Source organism: Phalangium opilio, unplaced genomic scaffold (assembly GCF_054372755.1).
Source record: "Phalangium opilio isolate 3A_F unplaced genomic scaffold, DU_Popi_V2 ptg000217l_1, whole genome shotgun sequence".
NCBI classification, from domain to species: Eukaryota; Metazoa; Arthropoda; class Arachnida; order Opiliones; family Phalangiidae; genus Phalangium; species Phalangium opilio.
The window spans coordinates 7,328,953-7,348,996 of NW_028324218.1; the positions used below are offsets into that span (position 1 = coordinate 7,328,953).

The following is a 20,044-nucleotide window of genomic DNA, read 5'->3' on the forward strand; positions in this document are numbered from 1 at the left end:
AATTGTTCTTTATAAACGCGATGTAACGCTCAATAAGGCGAACAACTAACGAAGAAAATATTTAATATTAATTATATTTATTTTAATATTCAAGATAATCTAGTTTCTCAACTCAAAATTAAAACGGAAAGAGTTAAGAAGCAGCCTATGTTTTAGTCTGTGTGTGTCCGTCCGTTAGTGCACCGCGTTAGCAGTTCGCTTTGTTTTGTGGAAAGAAATCCTACAAAACCTTAAAATTTGGTTTTCTCATAATGTATAATTAATATTTGGAAATATTGTTCGTAATTTCGATGCGTTTAGTGATTTTGTAGCTATAAAGCTCTGTTTCATTTTGATATCCCAAGAATATTTTTAATTATTATTATTTGAAATCGATGTTTATATATTACTTAAGCTATACTACATCTGTTTATAGCATAATTCTTTCTAAAGTGATTTCAAGAAGAACGCAACTATATTGGTCAAATAAATTTTTGTTTGTCAATAGGCCTAGTGAACCAAAAAGTTAACGCTTGAGTTTGGTTTTCGTTTCTGTAATACAGAGACATTAACGGTTCAGAGTGAGCCGAAAGTTAAATACACTTTTTACCTCTCCGAGTGACGTATGTCACGGAGAGGTTCTAATTTCGACGTGTCTGTGTGTCTGTCTGTGTGTCTGTGTGTCTGTCTGTCCGTTGTTACACCCACGTGACCGCGTTCGCAGTTTGCAAATCGGAGCAAACGTGTATTCAATTTCCAGACCGCATTTACAGTCTCGGAAATTGTATTCGACTTACAGGCTATTACTCCATTGCCTGTTTAACAACTCTGTTCATTTGTCCACCCCACATGGACACTAGTCTGAACTTATTGGCTTCTAAACACCACCATCTTCTAGTCTTTCGCCCATTCCACATGGACACCATTCTGTACTTACTGGCTTCTAAACACCACCACCTTCTCGACTTTGTCCATTCCACATGGACACCAGTCTGTACTTACTGGCTTCTAAACACCACCACCTTCTCGACTTTGTCCATTCCACATGGACACCAGTCTGTACTTACTGGCTTCTAAACACCACCATCTTCTATTCTTTGTCCATCCCACATGGACACCAGTCTGCACACCTGGCTTCTAACACCACCATCATCCTCAAGGTTAAGACATACGCGGCGATCGGCTAGGGTTACGAGAAACGTCTAGCCTTCCATTGACGGGGTCTTCCGCCAAGGTTCACGCAATTGCGATGTTCTTATCCATAGCTGCGATTCGAAACCCTTATATACTACCTATTTGAGTAAGGCGACGCAACGGGCGTATGCTTCATTTCAAACGCCAATATTAGTCAGGTCTCTCAAGAATGTTTAATTGTTCTTTATCAAAACGATGTAACGCTCAATAAGGCAAACAACTGACGAAGAAAATATTTAATATTAATTATATTTATTTTAATATTTAAGATAATCTTGTTTCTCAACTCAAAATTAATACGGAAAGAGTTAAAAAGCAGCTTATGTTTTTGTCTGTGTGTGTCCGTCCATTGTTACACTAGTGCGTCGCGTTAGCAGTTAGCCTTGTTTTGATGTGTAAAGAAATCCGACAGAACCTTAATATTCCCTTTTTCCATAATATAAAGTGAATATGTGGAAGTATTTTTCGTAATTATGATGCATTTAGTACTTTTGTAGCTTTAAAGCTCTGTTTCATTATGATATTCCAATGATTTTTTTTAATATTGTTATTTGAAATGGCTGTTTATATATTACTTAAGCTATACTACATCTGTATATAGAATAATCCTTGGTTTAGTGATTTCATGTAGAAAATTAAGACCTAGACTCCGGCGGGTATAACAAGCGCGCATTATCCGCAATAGAATTAGTGAAACAAAGAGTAAATAATTGAGGCCTGAGGTGAAGTAAACTTTTGGCTTTGATTTTCGTGTCTGAAATGAAGAGACATTAACGGTTCAGAGTGAGCCGAAAGTTAAATACACTCTTAAATAATCTGGTTAAGATTTTATAATAGAAGAAAAGATGGTGGCAATTAGATTAGTAAAAGGGCTTATGGTAAACGGGTAGTAGGTACAGACTTATTATTCCATTTATGGTGCGCATTGACTATTAGTGCGTCTAGCTACAATTTAGCTTTGGTGTTATTTAACGTTAACATTCATGTTGGCAAACTAAGAATATTGTTGAGGTGAGACGAGACGATAGTGTTTACACTGCAAACCAGATGTGAATGTAGCTATCAGAATATACGGTAAACAGCTGAAGCGTAGACTTCATTTCCTGTTCTTTTCCCCATTGACTGATTCCCATGTGTCCAAGATTTGGATGTAAAATGTCGTCTGCTTTACTGTACATTCGCTTTGTTTGGAATACTGCTTCAATATTTCGTAAATTTTTACTTCAAAAAAGTGAAATAATTCCATATCTAGGTAAATAAGTTTGTAGTAGTAGACCTCTTGACTCGGAGAGGTAATATTTTGGTTTTCCCAACTTGTTACCTCTCCGAGTGACGAGAACGTCACGGAGAGGTATTGCACTGGACGTGTCTGTGTGTCGGTCTGGCACCGTGTTCGCAGTTGGCAAATCAGAGCAAACGTGTTCGCAATTTCCGGACCGCGTTCGCAGTATACAGAAATTCGAAAAATGTTACTTCGTTGCTATATCCGAATTATTATTTAACGTCAATAATTAACTATCCGTTACACCTTCATCTACTGTCTAACCAACAATTGTTTCACCCAATCCCAAACGGTATTTAATGGCTTCTAACATCAATACCATGCAATAGTCTTTCGTGTACACCACATACGACACACGCGGCTAGGGTTACGAGAAACGTCTAACCTCCCAATGGCAGAGCTTCCACCAAAGGTTCACGCAATTGCGCACTTTCTTACCTCTTAGTGTGAATCAATCACCTTTTATACCCTTAATTTACAAAAGTTCTTATATAGGTGTTCCCTTGAAGTATAACGTTAAATATAGCTATGTTTAAAATTTTTTTATTAATTAAGTTTCTGAAACCGACTTAACTATAATTAACGTAAAATACTGACTATTAAAATAATTAATATCACTTATATTTATTTAATTATCTAAGATTAACTTCTTTCTTTGGAATGACAAAAGTGAGAGTTTATATAGAACGAGTAATGAAGATTGCATCTGAATCGAAACGCTACACGCAAATCAAAGTTAATATAAAGCGAGTAGGATGAAAAGATATCTTACAAAACGATAATATTATCTTTTTGCAGAATATTAAATGGAAATATTTTAAATATTTTTCGGCATTACGATTCTTTTAGTAGTTGTGTAGCTATAAAGTTCTGTTTCATTTCAGACACACAGATACGTCCAGTGTAATACCTCTCCGTGACGTCATCGTCACTCGGAGAGATAAAAACCTGGGTCAAGGGGAAATTAAAGTATTTTTTATGAATTACTCTAATTCCAAGAAATTCCAGCATATTGAACTCTTCGAGAATTATTTTCCAATGATTGAAAAATCTTAATAAGTATGAATTAGTTCAAGGTAGTCCAAAGCAATTTTTAAAATCTTTGGGATATTTTTAGAATGCTTCACTATGCAGGTAGAATTAATAGGTGATTTCCCTCTAAGGTCATATCAAAAACCTTTCACTTAAAAAAAACACCATATCAGCTAAAAAGTGTTAAGTCAAGCCCAAAGGTGTTTATTCGCACCATTCAAACAGATTTATATTAAAAACACTATTTCCGTCTTTAAAACAATTGATAAGGGTCAATTAACATCTAAAGGTGTTTATACGTACCAGTGAATCACCATTTTATTAAAAAATACCTTAAAAGAGTCAACTAGCTCCTTTTTACGGAGAAAACACCATCTCAGTTAAAAAACACTCTAAAAAGAGTATATAAACACCTCGAGATATTTCCGAACACCCATGAAACACCTTTTTTTCTAACAGTGAAGACACAACTCCAACAATATCCATCAATGCAATATAACCCTTCACAATGAAAAAATTCAGGTAGCAAGAACAGAGTATAGAAAATTGTTAGTCTGGCATATACGCTTCCTGGCTTTTTACGTCCAATTATTTTCTATTTTATTTATCCTTAATATACGTTATATAAGAACTTCTGAGAAGGTATAGCGCGTACTGTCAGCCGCTTAACAGCTCTTCTTTAGTGGTAGAGAGAGAAAGAGAGAGTGGGTGAGTGCATGCCGCCAGCGTAGTATCCGTGACCGGAATCTATGCCTTGATATAGTCTGCTTCTGTTATAGGAACAGTTAGCCGCGTGCCTAGAACCTTTCCTGGATTCATTAGTTAATCTGGTCGTATAATTTATATACCACTAGATGCTGTTGCCTGTTAGCTTCCGCCCCCGCGCAAACCGTGCGCTCTTTCAAAAATGTTTGCCGATATATTTATGCAAGACTTGTGAGCATGCTAAAATTCCACGATGTGAAGATATATGATATGCGGTTAGAGAGAACTGGGACTCAACTGGAATTGTAATAAGGTAGACATGTCTTTGACTGTATGTCTGTGAGTTATGCCTTTGTGAAATAGAGCGTTATTCACAGACATAAGACAACTTTATATATTTATGGGGAGCTAGTGGCCATGCTGATATTGCACGATGTGAAGGTAGCGAACTGGGACTGAAAATAAAATTGTAATAAGTAAGTAACGCTCCTGTGAAATTGAGCGTTACTCATAGACACACAGACAACTCTATATTTATGTGGTGCTTGTGGCCATGCTAAAAATGCGCCAGGTGCTAATATCGAAGTTAATATGATGCTGTGATTAACTTTGAATTGTAATGAGAAAGAATGGACCTTTGTCTGTATGTCTCTAAGTAACGCTCTTGCGAAAGAGATACTCTGGTATGTTTTGGACAGAAAATATAGTCTAAATTAAAGTCATAAGTGGGTACTTGAGGTTTATTAATATCTGTAAATAAAAGTCCTGACTGACAAAGCCAAGATACAAAGATAATAGATTCCCCATGAAGTGGGACTGAACACCTAGTCTTTTTTTTCCGCCACATAGCAAAAATTCCACGAAGTGAGTGTTTGTTCAAAGGAACAAACTTGGTTTCTTTGAACCTCTTACGGCTTTCCTCAGAGACGTGTCTATGACGCGTGTCAAAAACATTTTACCAAGCCTTCTTCACAGTCCCTTTAAAAATACAACCATTGTTGATTCACTTCATCACGTTTTAGCATAATCATTGGCTATAGCGATTCCAGTTTTATAGATGACGTTAGGAGAAAAGATTGACTTTGTGAGGCGTATACGGCAACCGAACACAAACGACCCGGTATAGTATAGGCGTCCGTCCTTCTTGTAACCGAAGCGTAATGAGTTAATTGAGGAAAGGGCTGTATTTTATACTGCTCTCCTTGTAATAATAAACATGCCAGTCAAGTCTCTTTCCACGCTGAATCGCTCTTTGCAGAATCAACCCTGTTAAATAACGTCTTCATATTGTCATATATTCTCTCTTTTTAACGTAAATGACAGACACTTCAAGTTGTTTCAATTATCCGCTATAGTTATTTCTATTAAGGAATGAAAATTCTTTTCAGGAGCGCATGCGCGTGCCTGTGAAGCCACCTTGTTAGCATATTCGGTATCCTGATGAGATTGACGAGTAAATATTTGCCGAACGCCGAGTGGTTGTGATACTTTTTGCCTTTAGTAACGAAAAAAATCCCAGTGTAAATCGATTTTCTTGAATAAGCCTATTTGGTGTAAAAAAGTGGGTAGGTAACACTCAGTGTTGGGACAAACAAAGGGGTTGATCCACAACCGCCTCTGCGCAATCTCTGGCAAACCCAAAGCGTCTAGAGCGCAGGCGCCGAAAAGCAAGATGGAACTTAGGCAATGTTTTACTCCTCGTTACATCAAAGAGGCTTATTGTTTGCGTTTGTTCAGCATATCCCGTATGCGACCGCGAACATCTTGCACGACAAAAGCCGAACCTTCCGTTCTCGACGAATAGCGAATGTCTAACTTCAGTTAAAGAAGGGGTCGAAATGTGATTTATGTCTATCATTATACTCCGCTTATGTAGAATCTTGATCTTGATGATTGCATTTTATGTTAAACTTAACGAATTTCCCATTTTATGATTCTCCATTAGTTTATTTAAAATAATTTTTGACAGTAGTGTGAGTAGTATTTGTTGAAGCAATGTTAAATAATATTAGAGTAACCAGAGTTTAACAATAATTAATATTTGAGAAACAATTTAGCCATACTCCGGTTTTCTGGTGGTATCCAAATAGCGTAAATTGCTTCCTCTTTCCATTTCTAAGTTATCATTGCGCAGGGTCAATGCCATAACCAATGAAGTTAAACTGAGGTGTGGCTATTGCTAGTTGAAAACTTAACCCAATAAATCGCTGAGACGACGTGAAATACCGTCGGCTGTAGCAATTTTTGTTAGGCTTGAAGCCTCCTAAACAATCTAAAATCAAACAATACATGTCCTATAACTATACAACCACAATAGTGGCAAGTTGGGTTAGTAGTTGCAGCCAGTGTGACAAATAAAATTAGCAACTTAAATGGAAATATATGTTACTTCATTGTATGGATATCTGCTAAAATATATTCTCTCGAAAAAAATACTTTTGCAATCAACTAAACGACCCAAGGCGTACTGTTGTTTATTGAAAGTAATTTTAAATATTTTAAGAACACAATCTGTTACGAGGGGTCGGTCATTCATGAAATCCCGTACGCTACCCGTGAAATCCGAAATCAGCAACGAAATCACAAAATAAGTAAAGAAATCATAAAATCAGAAAAAAAATCAACAAAGAAATCACGAAATCAGAAGCGAAATCAACAAAGATATCGTGAAATCCATTACAAAATTCACGAAATCCAAAATCCGACGAAATCACGGGGAAAATCCGAGGAAATCACGCGAAAAACCTCAAAATCCAACGAAATGAAGGGAAATATCGGAAAATCCGTCGAAATCACGGGAAAAATAGCAAAATCCGACGGAGTCACGGGAAAAATATCAAAACTCGATGAAATCCATTGGATTTTATCGAATTCTGAAATCAAACAAAATCCGACGAAATCAAATTGGATTTCGAAATCCCGTACACTTTTTCCAAAACTTCCGACCCCTCGATCTGTTCCCATTCAAAATAGCCAAAGAAAGAGTGGTGGAGTACTTACCCTAACGTCACTTATCTTTAACTTATCAGCTAAGTTTTCTATGGGCAACGTAGCACGACGTCCTTTGTTGATATCTTGTGACAAATATCCATACCCTCGTTCTCTTAAACGCATATATAAACATTTTCATTATTATTTCTTCATCTAAATGCTGGAAGGATGTGTTTATTTAAACGTAAAGAAAAATCAAGACAGCATGAAAATTGTTTATACTCGAAAATAAGTCTAGCGTTAAAATGGACGATTGAATTATAATGGCGCGCTTTTTTCTATATAGATATATATATAGTTTTCTTAAAAGGCGGGAAAAAGGAAGGGCTGAAAATATACCTTTTTTGACGTTATAAAATAAATTCGAATAAAATTGCCGCTTAGCTCGGGGTGGAATTATTTTCAGCGGGAACGATAAGCATATTTATGGAAAACGAAATCGATTTGTAATTTAAAGCAGTTCCCAAGATCCTATATGTACATACGTATATATATACGTCAGAGCGCATGCGTATTTTAACGGTACAACTACGTTATATTTGACGGGAGTAAAATATACACAAGAGCCTGCTGCCAAAGCTTCCGAGAAGTTCGTCCTAATTGAATAATTTAGGAATCTAACAGTAAACCGAAGCCGATTAACTTGAAAATACCAAACGTAAATAGCGCAAGTATAAATCTTCTATTTGCGTAACTCGTTGACGTCAGAGGAAACATTTTAGCATATATAAACTGACAAGAGAGATATATTTCGACTACATCTAAATGTTAGTTGAGTTTGTCCATGCTCAGTGATTCTTCTATGCGACATTCAGGCTGAGATCCATAATCATAGACGTTTCACATTTGTTGGCGTTAAGCCTATAGTTTGAAAGTGATAACTGAAAAGCAAGTGTCTGTTTTCTCGTGCCAAACTTGAAAGTGATAATTGAAAAGCACGTGTCTGTTTTCTCGCGCCAAAATTCAAAGTGATAGTTAAAATGCACGTGTCTGTTTTTTCGCGCCAAACTTCAAAGTAATAATTGAAAATCACGTGCCTGTTTTCGTATATTGCATAAATCCAAGAACTTTAGCTTTAATTTACTTCTAATTTATCGTACACAACGTTAAAATCACTCGGAGATTAAACGAGGGGTATTCTACTTGCTATGAATGATAAATGCTGTATTTGATAATTGACTTTCCTGTGTCATAAAAGAACCCCGGTCAAAGCTTTTCTTGTGTATTAAGAAATTTTTAAATTTCAATAAAAGTGTCCGACCCCTAGAGTCGCAGAGTATGGATATGGAATGATTAAAGAAACGTTAAGGCTTAGGAGAGAAAATGAGTACACAATGATTCCAATAAGCTGTATTTATCCCTTATTATAACGTATTCCATAGAGTTGGAAATAAAAGTAGGCATGGTAGAAAAATAGGTATAAAAATCGTTATAATCCGTGTGTAAGACCAACCAACTTGAAGTATGTCTGGTGTATGGACTTTTTCGTTCAGTGGTAACAAGAAATTACATACAGTACATTTCTTATGAAACTTAGGTTTGTACACATTATAGCTTATATACTGAACGAAATGTTAGGCCTGTAAACCTTGTGAGAAGCAAGAAGCGGAAGAAGAAAAAGTGTTTGAACCTGAATAAGCAAACAGGCTGTGTGTTTTTTGCCTTTGAAGCAATGTTTTCTTTTGTGTCGAAACTGAGTTTCTCCCGAAGGTTTTTTTTTATTCTCATTGTGCTGTCCCATGAATTGGTTCTGTTTTACCATGGATATCGAGCTTTGTTTTGAAGAAACTCGGCATTATTTTAGATAATATTTGTTACAATACGACCAAGCATCTTTTAGTGTGAATTGATGTGAAATTGTCTTATATTTCTGTAAAGAGTGTGGAAGTAATGCGACATTTATCTATAGCTCCATATCACATATATTGGATAAGAACATGATTAAGGTTATCCCTGCGCAGAGGCATTGTCATAATCAATGAAGTTTAACTGAGATGTGACTATTGCTTTTTGAAAACTTTAACCCAATAACCCGCTGAGACGACGTGAAATACCGTCGGCTATAGCAATTTTTGGTGGGCTCATTAGCCCAATAATTAATTCAAAGTCAAACATTAAAACATGTTTTTCGGTAAATGTATTGTAGTTGCAATTCCAGATAATGGAATAGGTGTAAGCACATACATTTAAGTTATCGTGTAACACCTGCAAAAACCTACACGCCATCTTCGAGGACTGGAACTCTGGAAGTATGATTATTGAGAAGTCTATACTCAGGTTGCTGGAGGAGAACAGGCTTCGTTATAAAAATGGAGATTTCTGCTTCATCTCGCCTTCATGTGTCGAGGGTTGACCTTGGCCATTGTTATGTGATTACTTTAATTAATTTCAAACTAGTTTAATTAGGAGTACGGCAACATCAAAGATTTATAATACATATTACGTAAGTCAATGTTTCGAGGGGTGGTATGGAGTAATGATAAGATAGTGCGTAGGTGAATTGCGTAGATTCATGATTTCAGGACAGCCTCAAATCTTAGAAGATACTTGTTTATCTTTTTACTGAAGAGGAAAGCCTTTAAACCTTTTTCTTCCATGGAAAAATTCCCTTTCTTCTAGAATCTAGTCCCTTTTTTCATTCTTCGTTCATTTTAACGATACGGGTTTTTCAGAAAGTTGGCTATGAAACTACTATATTTCGAGCTGATGTTAACAAATTTGAAGTACTTTCTTTTATTGCCCGAGTTTAGGAGCTGCTTTATAGAGTTTGGTTTTCGTTTTGTTTTTAACTTGGATAAGAGAGGTGAAATGGAGTCGGTATCTCCATACCATACCTATAACGAAGCCTATGTACCTCCATCTTTCAACGCCAATGAAGTCCTCCAGCATCCTCAGTGGAGAGCGTTTTGGTAGGGCCCACAAACATTCTTCTCCATTTCACCTCTCTCCTTCAAGTTTTCGGTATCAATATGGGTTGTTTGACTTCAGCCAGTAATGAAGTGGATAAACCTCAGTTGGCGTTGCTATTTTCTTCTTTAGGTTTCACTGATTAAATTGAGATTTTTCATCGATTTTTTTTTTCACTGTGTTCATCAGTAAAAACAGAATTAGAACTGATTCCTTTACAAGATAAATTTTTCAATCATATATATTACCAGAAAATAGAGATATGCGTTTGTAATTTACTAAACACAACCTTAAATTACCAATTTGTATCATACCGTAATTTTACCATGGTAATTAACAAACAGTTTCCAAATTTTTATGCTTGGAATCTACACCTTTATGAGTAAAATTTAGTGTACTAAACTGCCAGAGACTATAAAAATTTGCCTAATAATAGCTCGGCACGAAGTTTTTCCTTTTCCCATTTGCACGCGCTGTTTAAGGCACCTAAACTCACAATTCAACGTGGTTTAATAGACTATATGCTCCTGAAAAAAATAAATTACCAACAGAACAGTAATTTTATTTTCCCCAATGTTTGAATCGGTAAATTAAAGTTTTTAAAAATGGCGGTACTCTTGAGCCATGATTTACATTCCCAAATGCAACATTCGAGACATTCCTGATACATTTTTGCTCACGTGATAATATAAAGCTCCTGATTCGCTGTAGCATTATGTATTACAAAGACCTTGAACTTTGGGTCAATACCTTCGCCGTCTTGTTAATAACTGTGCCCTACTAGCCAGCCGGGCCATGCACCCTTACTAAACCATCTTACCCAAGTGTCCTTTTCATAGAAAACGACCGCAAAAAATCCCTGAAAAAAAAAGAATGAAAATCCCTGAAATGTTTATTCAAGGGGGTCGAAGACTCAAAAGTATGAGAAGAAATCTATGGAAAGAATAGAAGGGCTATATTGCTTTTATGCCTAACTGCCGAAAATGTATTTTATGCTTTCTTTGGTGGTGCGGTAACATAGAGAAATCTTCTTTTGCATAATAACTTCCGCATCACGAAACTCTAACCTAAGCCTTTGCCAAAAAAGGTTTTGGTTTTCCCCTAACTTTATGTTTGTATTCCTATATGTATTTTTTTTTTTGAAAGACGATGATGTGTATATCTTATATATACCTTTGGGGGTCTTTGCTAAACTATCCAGGGGAAAATATAAGCTATATCTTTTACGTTTTGAATCCGAATGATTCAATGTAGATGGACATTCTAGGTCCATTTATAGTAAGTAGACTAAGAGATGTCAGAAGCACGCATGCAGCTATGAACAAAGTTTTATAAGAAGTATATATTATACTTCTTCTCTTTGAGAAAAGTGTACTTGTACACAAAGCGGTTGGGGTAATTCGTAATTGTAACATGATTCTTCCCCAACAACATTTATTATAGCAAGGTTGCTAAACCGAATCGTGCATGCACATACGCCATTTTAAATAGTTCCCTCATCATTACTATATCTATTAGCGCTGCTTAACTATATGCCAAGGCGCATGCATGCGATTGTGCGTTTTTGTCCCGCCACGTTAAGACAATCAAGGTTTGTGCCTACTTGATTGCTGAATGGTGATTTAGTAAATACCAAACAGTTATAGAATTCACCCTAGCACGGTGCGATGTGATACCCATCTGAAGTTTGATGAGCAGGAAAGCAAACAAAAAGGGTAATTCCCTGGCCTGGGAAGAATCAAGTTACATAAATGAAGCTTTAGGAGGATACAGAGTGTCATCCTTCTTCTATTATCTCCTTCAGATTTGACAAAAAGTAAAAAACCATTCACGGACGCGAAATTTTGTATATTTTTCTTATAATCCATCTTATGCTTTCTATTATCATACGTCCTTGATATTAACACCGATGCAAGCTATTAATTAAAACTAGAAAATAAAAATAATTGAATGTATGGCCTCGAGGTACTTCACACATTTGAAGAATATATTGTTGTGGCAAAGTGCGAGGCTTACCGACAGCACTCTTGCGATTAGCCGGGAGTGATAATTAAAATAGTTGCATTTCTTTTTCTTCATCGTAATGAAGAGGCCCTAGCTTCTCGCAAAGTATTCTGGGATTGAACGAATAAGCAACTTCAATTTTTGATTAGTGTTTAAGTGCAGGTACCTCTAATTAACGCGCATCTCAAAAATGTAATTAAAAATCTGTTAATTATTAGCATATGTTCTTCAATAAATAAATATGATTTGTTTAGATTAGACTTAGATAGTTTGAAGAAGTTTACTATTTAATGCTACCAGAAGTGAGATGAGACCAGAAGTACTGATCTAACCAAATTCTTCACTCGGCGAAAGTGAATATTCTTGATAACACAAGAACGGTTGGCCCTCTAGTAGCGGTTTCTGAATTTTCCCTCCAAAACGTGAGACGCTCGCGGTGGGAGACGGCCGAACTAGATTCAAGGAGCCGCGTCCGTGTTCGGCCGCTTTAGGTTGAGGGGAAGGGGGTAGGAAATGTTTTTGGAACTCGACCAAATTTTTCCTCTGTAGTGTAGGCGCGTGGGAAGCGGCATAAAATCCTCAAATTTGTTCACTAGTGCCAGGATCTACTACCAATGCTAGAGCCCTTCACTTCTAGTCCCATCTCACTTCTGATGCTACACTTCTCTCAAAGAAAAGTATCATATATACTTCAGGTTATACCTAAAACTACGTGTATTTAGTCTTAAATTACTTTATCGCAGTTTATTTTTGGAAGTAATTCTAGGAATTTTAACTACCAACAATCACGAATTATATAAGAGATAGTCGTTACTTGATTGTACCCCATTTTCATCGTTAAAACCCAGCATCCAGGAATAGATAAAACTCTAAAACACACAGACACAGACACACACGCAACAGCAGAAAACCTTCGCTGCCTTTAAATTAACTCCATTAAGAAGATAATTTGACTCGCTCATTGTGTGTCACTTGGATCTCGTTCGTGCTCTCGGCTAATGGTTCGCTTGTATCGCTCCATTTCAAATCGGGATATCAACCACGGTAGAGGCTACAGGCCCCGTTATCTACGTGCTAACCTTGCCTATCTTTTAACCTTTTGTTAGGCTTGGTTTAAGAGTACTGTTAGGTTGAAAAAAAAGTAAAGAAAAACAACATAACGTAACGTAAGAGATCGCTTGCATGAGATCCAAGTCATGAGGAAAATAAGATTTTTCTTGTACTGGTATAGGCCAAGGTAACACTAATGGAAATAAGTAGGACTGATGTAAGAAGTTGCCGTCAAAGAATTTTCATTAAAATTCACGAAATTTTAGAAATTCTTATCTCTCCGTCGAAAAATATTCGAATCCAGTAGTGAATTTTAAAATTTAAATTAATAGTTAATAATTAAGTATAGTTGAAATTGAAATATTAAAACGGTTTTTCAATGATACGTCAAAGCTTAATATCTCAAAGATCTTACAATGATATATCTCAAAGGTCCTTCAATGAAATATCAAAGCATTTTAATGAAATATCAAAGCTTTTTAATTAAATATCAAATTTTTTTAATGAAATGCGAAAATTCTTTCAATGTAATACCAAAATTCTCTCAATGCAATATCAAAATTCTTTCAATGCAAATATCAAAATTCTTTCAATGCAAATATCAAAACTCTTTCAATGCAATATCAAAACTTTTCCAAGGAAACATCAAAGCATTTTAATGAAATATCAAAGCAATTTAATGAAATATTAAAGCATTTTAATGAAATATCAAAGCTTTTTAATGAAATATCAAATTTTTTTAATGAAATGCCAAAATTCTTTCAATGCAATATCAAAATTACTTCAATGAAATATCGAAACTCTTCCAATGAAATATCAAAACTTTGCCAATGAAATATCAAAACTCTTCCAATAAAATATCAAAACTCTTCCAAATTTGAAATATCAAAACTCTTCCATTGAAATATCAAAACTATTTCAATTAAATATCAAAGCTTTTTCAACACATTCAGTTTTATCAATATCTAATTTAAAAAATATATTCAATAGTGAATTAAGATTTCTAAATACTTATTTTAATTATTTAATTATAACCAGAGTCATACTTACTAAATGACGTTTACTTCTGTATTAGTTGTAGTAGTAAGCGTTTCTTATCAGTGATAGGCCTAGTTGGATGGGCCAGCTAGAGAGATATATAGGGAACGAACGACCTATGTTAGGATTTCGTAAGGTCCTTGGCAAGGGCTACTAGCTGACTTTACCGTCCTCCCTGTAATAGCTGTTTCCGTTTAAGCCGCCATTTCCTATATACTGCCTCGATATTAGAGTCGGCAGATCGTACAGCAGACACGTATTACGTCACCGACACCCTGGACGGTCTGTTCGGATCTAACCGGATTTAAAGGGGTTAACTTATAATTAGGCCTAATATGTCTACACGCTCATTTCGGATCGTCTCAAGGCCATGTCTACCAAGTTTCAGTACGTGGTCAAACTCTGTGATTAATTAGGTTTTCCGGACATTATTGCTCCAATGAACGTTTTAAGTCCGCTAATAATCAATGTTTAAAGGGATGGTACCTTTGAATAATAGTGATTTCTCTAATTATGAATGGGTAATAGCGGAGTATGCACGGGTGTTCAGCAGGTGAAACATTTCTACAGGGGTTGTATTGAAAATGCATTAGGCGATTTGCCCCTGCAAACTGGCTTCCCCCACTAGTTTTTTACTTTTAGATTTATTTCGACCAGGGATAGATTTGATTTTAGAAGTAGGAATGGAGAACAGAGTAATCTGGGCGCGCGTCAAAGTCCCGAACCCCCTTCCACGGGACGGATGGGTATGAAGAGGTGAGTCATAGGGACAGAGGTAAAAAGGAATTACGTATTTTTTGCCGTACCCGTCAGCAACGTCATCAAAACGTAGTTTAACTGAACCAATAAGATAATTTAAAATTTTCGTTACGTGTTGGAGGGAGGGGATTTTTACTGGACTATGAGTCGGACTGAAGTAAATACTACCTCCCTCACTTCAAAATTACAAGCTCCAGGTTGTAACCCCAGACAAACTTATGGTGAACATATCATATGAACTTATGCTTTAACGAAGGAAAACTATTTCCATTAGTACTAAGTGAGCTATAAACTTTCACTTTTCATCTTAGTCCGAACGGAATCTTTGTCGCTCCAAATAAGAATCGACGTTTGGCAGAGCGCGCGCGATGCGTGGCATGCTTACCCAGTTTTATCTGAAAGCGAATGGAAGAATATTCGAAAGGCTGAGGGGCAGATTATGACCTCTCTTCTATCTACACTTCAGGAGCAAAGGCGTAAGAGGCAAGGCATCTCCTTTAACCGTGGCACGTCTAGGACATCATGGGCGGGCGACGTGCGGTATAAGCGAGAATCGGAACCACAATTCATTTCCGGAATACTCATTGCTAGTAGCATCCATTTGGTCAAACTTTGGAGATTGAGATAGTCGAGTAGCTCCAGCCCGACCTTATCATTCTCAACACTCTAGACAAAACTGAGAATTCCTTGGCAAGGTGTGCGAAATTTAAAAGGTCTACTTGTCTCACACTTTACGTTTTCAAGTGTATATACACCCTCAAAATACCTTTTCCAAAAATAACAAAATTTATCCTATTAATTTCTCACCTTTTCTAAATACTGGCCCTTAGTTACACCACCTTTTTCCAAACACTAACCCTTAGTTACCTCCTTTTGTCCAAATACTGACTCATAGTTAGCACCTTCATCCAACTACTGACCCTTAGCTACCACCTTTTCCAAATACTGACCCTTAGTTACCACCTTTTCCAAATACTGACCCTTAGTTACCACATTTTCCAAATACTGACCCTTAGTTACCACTTTTTCCAAATACTGACCCTAATTACCTCCTTTTTCCAAATAACGACCCTGTTAAGTTACCATCTTTTTCCTAATTCTGACCAAAGTTCATGTCTTTTTCCATATCTTGACCAAAGTCCATATCTTTTTCCAAATATTGACCCTTAGTTACAACGTTTTTCGAATAACGACCCCTAATTACCACCTTTTTCAAATAACGATCCTTAGTTATCAATTTTTTCCAAATAACGATCCTTAGTTATCAATTTTTTCCAAATACTGACCCCTAGTTAAAACCTTTTTCAAATAACGATCCTTAGTTATCACCTTTTCCAAATACTGACCCTTTTAAGTTACCACCTTCTTCAAATAACGAACCCAAATTACCACCTTTTTCAAATAACGACCCCTAGTTACAACGTTTTTCGAATAACGAACCCAAATTACCACCTTTTTCAAATAACGATCCTTAGTTACCACTTTTTCCAAATACTGACCCTAGTAATTTACCACCTTTTCCAAATACTGACCCTAGTAAGTTACCACCTTTTCCAAATACTGACCCTAGTAAGTTACCACCTTTTCCAAATACTGACCCTAGTAAGTTACCACCTTTTCCAACTAACAACCCTTAACCATTTCGAAAGATTGCGATCTTTTCAATGGTCTACACTTTACAGTATAAAGCGAACGAATTGATTTTAATTTTTAGTGCATGAGACGACGACTTCTCGGTTACAAGAGCTTGGTGGGTACGGAGTACGAAGTGCAGAAATTCGCGTCACTTATTTCACTAAATAAAGGACGATCTCTTAAAATTGCCTCGGGCCATTGGCCCCAATTTTCAACGTCCTAGTTTATACGCTAGTAAATGCTTCAAGACTCCTTACCAAACCCTGGCTCTCCTTTAAATAGCCTAGGCCAGGAATACATATAGCTAATTGGAATTATTGTGATCCATGTTAATTTCTATGTGGGTTTTGTGGGCTGGGCTTGAGAATTTACTATCCGACGTGTCTCATAATTCTGATGGCGTCTTTCTTACTGTGATTTCATTAATTGGTAGCAAGGCGAGATCAAGAAGTGATATCTATATTATTAGGGAGAAGGTATAAGATGCCTTAGTAATCGTGCGCCATAGTCCCAGTCCCCTTTTCAAAATACACGGGGGACGTAAAAGGAGGCCGGGCTATTTCGCCCCTCCTCAGTCGGAAAATTTGATTGTAATTTTGGTCATTCACGTCGCGCTGACGTGAGATTTCAAAAACCAATGAGACGCTGGTTGTATTTTAGAGGCGGGGACTAACTCCGGACCTACTATACGTTTGAACTGGAGATAAAGCTAGAAATGTGGTGAATTTATACATTCTCCCTAATAAACTAGATATCACTTCACTTCTTGGCGAGATCTTACGCTCGTGCAAGTTGCCACGCGCAGCGAGGTAGATTATAAATTCGCCAGGTAAATTTCATCATGCATAATAATTAGCTTAGCTCCTCCCATAAAGCCCGCCTAGATACGATGAGTGAAAATGACTGGCTACACAATGATTCCAATTAGATTTATACATTCCTGCCTAGGCTCGTAATGAAAAGAAACTATTTCATTCAAGATTGGCTGGCTTGCCTCCGAGGGTCGGTCGTTAGGAGAGGGGACACTTATTTCAACTGTTAATTGGTAACCGGGATTTTTAGAATTTTTCAATTGGAACCGATTGAGTTGGAATTGATAGAGATATCTATGCATATACGCTAACTAGCTTCCATTGCCTAAAGGGCATATTTTAGGCTTTAAATTTATATTACGCGTCATTTCCGATGAGTTTCGAATAAATTTTGATTGGTGAAGCATTGAAACGTTGAGTTTATATTAAAGAAATAGTATTTATAGCTTTTAGTTTCGACTGTAGTTTGGTTTTGATATTTTGTGAAAATATCAAATATTTGTGTTATGTGAAAATAGAGATTTATTTAGTTAGTATTTTTCTTTACGAATACATACAGCAGCTTATAATCTATGTTAATTTCTATGCGGGTATTGTGGGCGGGGTTTGAGAACCTACTGTCTGTCACCCCTCATAATTATGACGTCTTACTGACTGTGATTTAATTGGTTGGTAGCAACGCGAGGTCGGACGACTGCCCATGGTTCCTAATTATAGTTCTTGGACGAAAATAATTTTAAATACAGTGACTAAGACACACAACTAACTAATCGTTTGACCTGGTAATGACGCCATAACGGTGTCGCTTAATTTAAACACAAATCTATATGAACAATGTGGGAGTAACTAGTAAAACCACCATGAAAATGTATAATAATTGCCCTCACTCGCTCGCACCATTTTGAATAATAAAATTAACCATTAAAACACGTCGAAGAGCATATCGCTGTTTAAGCTCCACCCCTTTTATTCAACCAGATAGCGTGAAGTCTAATTAATTACAGCAACATTTTTCCATCTTTTGTTTGTATCGCTTCAAAAACATTTGACGGTATCAGAGATAGATTAAATTTTAGAAGTAGGAATGGAGAACCGTTAGTATTTACTTCAGTCCGACTGATAGCCCAGTATAGAGCCCCACCCTCCAACAAGTAATGAAAAGTTTAAATTATCTTATTGCCTTACTTAAATTACGTTTTGATGACGTTGCTGACGGGGACGGCGAAAAATACGTAATTCTTTTTTACCTCTGTCGCTATGACCCGCCTCTTCTTTCATACCCCCCTCCGTCCCGTGCAAGGGGGTCCGGGACTTTGACACGCGCGCCCACATTACTCTGTTCTCCATTCCTACTTCTAAAATTACATCTATCTCTGACGGTATTTTTGCACATTAAAAACTTCAACCGCGCTAAGAACATAAGATAAGTATTGCGACCCTGAACTTGTTTTAGGTTTACAAACAGTGAGTTAAAAATCATCTGATTTGAAGAACACAATTTTATTCAGTCACTCACTTGGCATTGAAGAGCAACAGGCGCGATTCATTTTGTCATTTGAAACACGGAGCTTAAAGTCTCGTGATCTTCTCATTTTCCTTCGAAGTTATTTCGCAACCCCCGTTTGTTCTTTTCCCTGTTTTCCTATTTAGCATACAAAGACAATGCGACTTTGTCTTCCCTTACGTTAAGGTTTTTATTTAAATGAGAACAAAGGCGATCCATTGTGGAATGCAGGACTCGTTTCTTCGCCGCCTTGACTCTTCGACGCCATTGACTCGACGTATACGTTCTTCTTAGAAATTTCGAATGTTTTTTCTGCTTTGTTGTTTTGTACTTCCTGACATTATGTTTTCTTTGAAACTGGGGAAGGTTATTGGCCATATAATTAGCTTTCACGATAGCATTGTAAGAATAGTAACTTGTAACAGAATTAATTGCGTAATCGTAAACGTAAATGATGATTATTTATAGGTTTTAAGTAATTGTGAAATTTGTTTTGATAATATCAGAGTAATTTCAACTGGATTTTGATGTTGAATTTTTTTAACTATATTTCTTATTCAATATCAGTGGTTTCTACAATATAGTATATTTTTTTTCATAGATATTTACTGAATTTAATATGTTGTTTGCAGAAATGACTCTATTGGTCTGATTATCAGAAAACATTTACTGATTTTAATTGGTTATTGCGGAAAACGTTTTAGTTTTTTATCTGGTCTAATACTGGTTTAAATATACAAATTATAATTTTTAACTTTAAAAGCCAAGTTCCTTTGTAGATAAGCTGTTAAAAGACAAGTTCCTTTGTAGATAAGTAGTTAAAAGCAAAGTTCCTTTGTAGATAAGTAGTTAAAAGCAAAGTTCCTTCGTAGATAAGCAGTTAAAAGGAAAGCTTCTTTATAGATAAGCCGTTAAAAGCAAAGTTTCTTAGTGGATAAGTAGTTAAAAGCGAAGTTTCTTCGTAAATAAACAGTTAAAAGAAAAGTTCCTTTGTAGATAAGTAGTTAAAAGCAAAGTTCCTCTGTTGATAAACAGTTAAAAGCGAAGTTTCTTTGTAGTTAATCAGTTAAAAGCAAAATTTCTTTGTAGATAAACAGTTAAAAGAAAAGTTCCTTTGTAGATAAGCATTTAAAAGCAAAATTTCTTGGTAGA

The 20,044-nt window shown here is 36.2% G+C and overlaps 1 protein-coding gene and 2 non-coding genes across 3 annotated transcripts in view; all 3 read left to right on the forward strand.

Moving 5' to 3' along the window:
- The window catches only part of LOC149616003 (TWiK family of potassium channels protein 7-like), a 282,602-nt gene that overhangs the window by 116,410 nt on the left and 146,148 nt on the right, over positions 1 to 20,044 (forward strand). The gene's annotated exons all lie outside the window — the stretch shown is intronic.
- LOC149616006 (U4 spliceosomal RNA) lies at positions 6,315 to 6,452 on the forward strand. The gene has a single exon (XR_016376141.1). It is a non-coding gene; the product is annotated as a U4 spliceosomal RNA (small nuclear RNA).
- LOC149616007 (U4 spliceosomal RNA) lies at positions 9,133 to 9,273 on the forward strand. Its single transcript, XR_016376142.1, has one exon. It is a non-coding gene; the product is annotated as a U4 spliceosomal RNA (small nuclear RNA).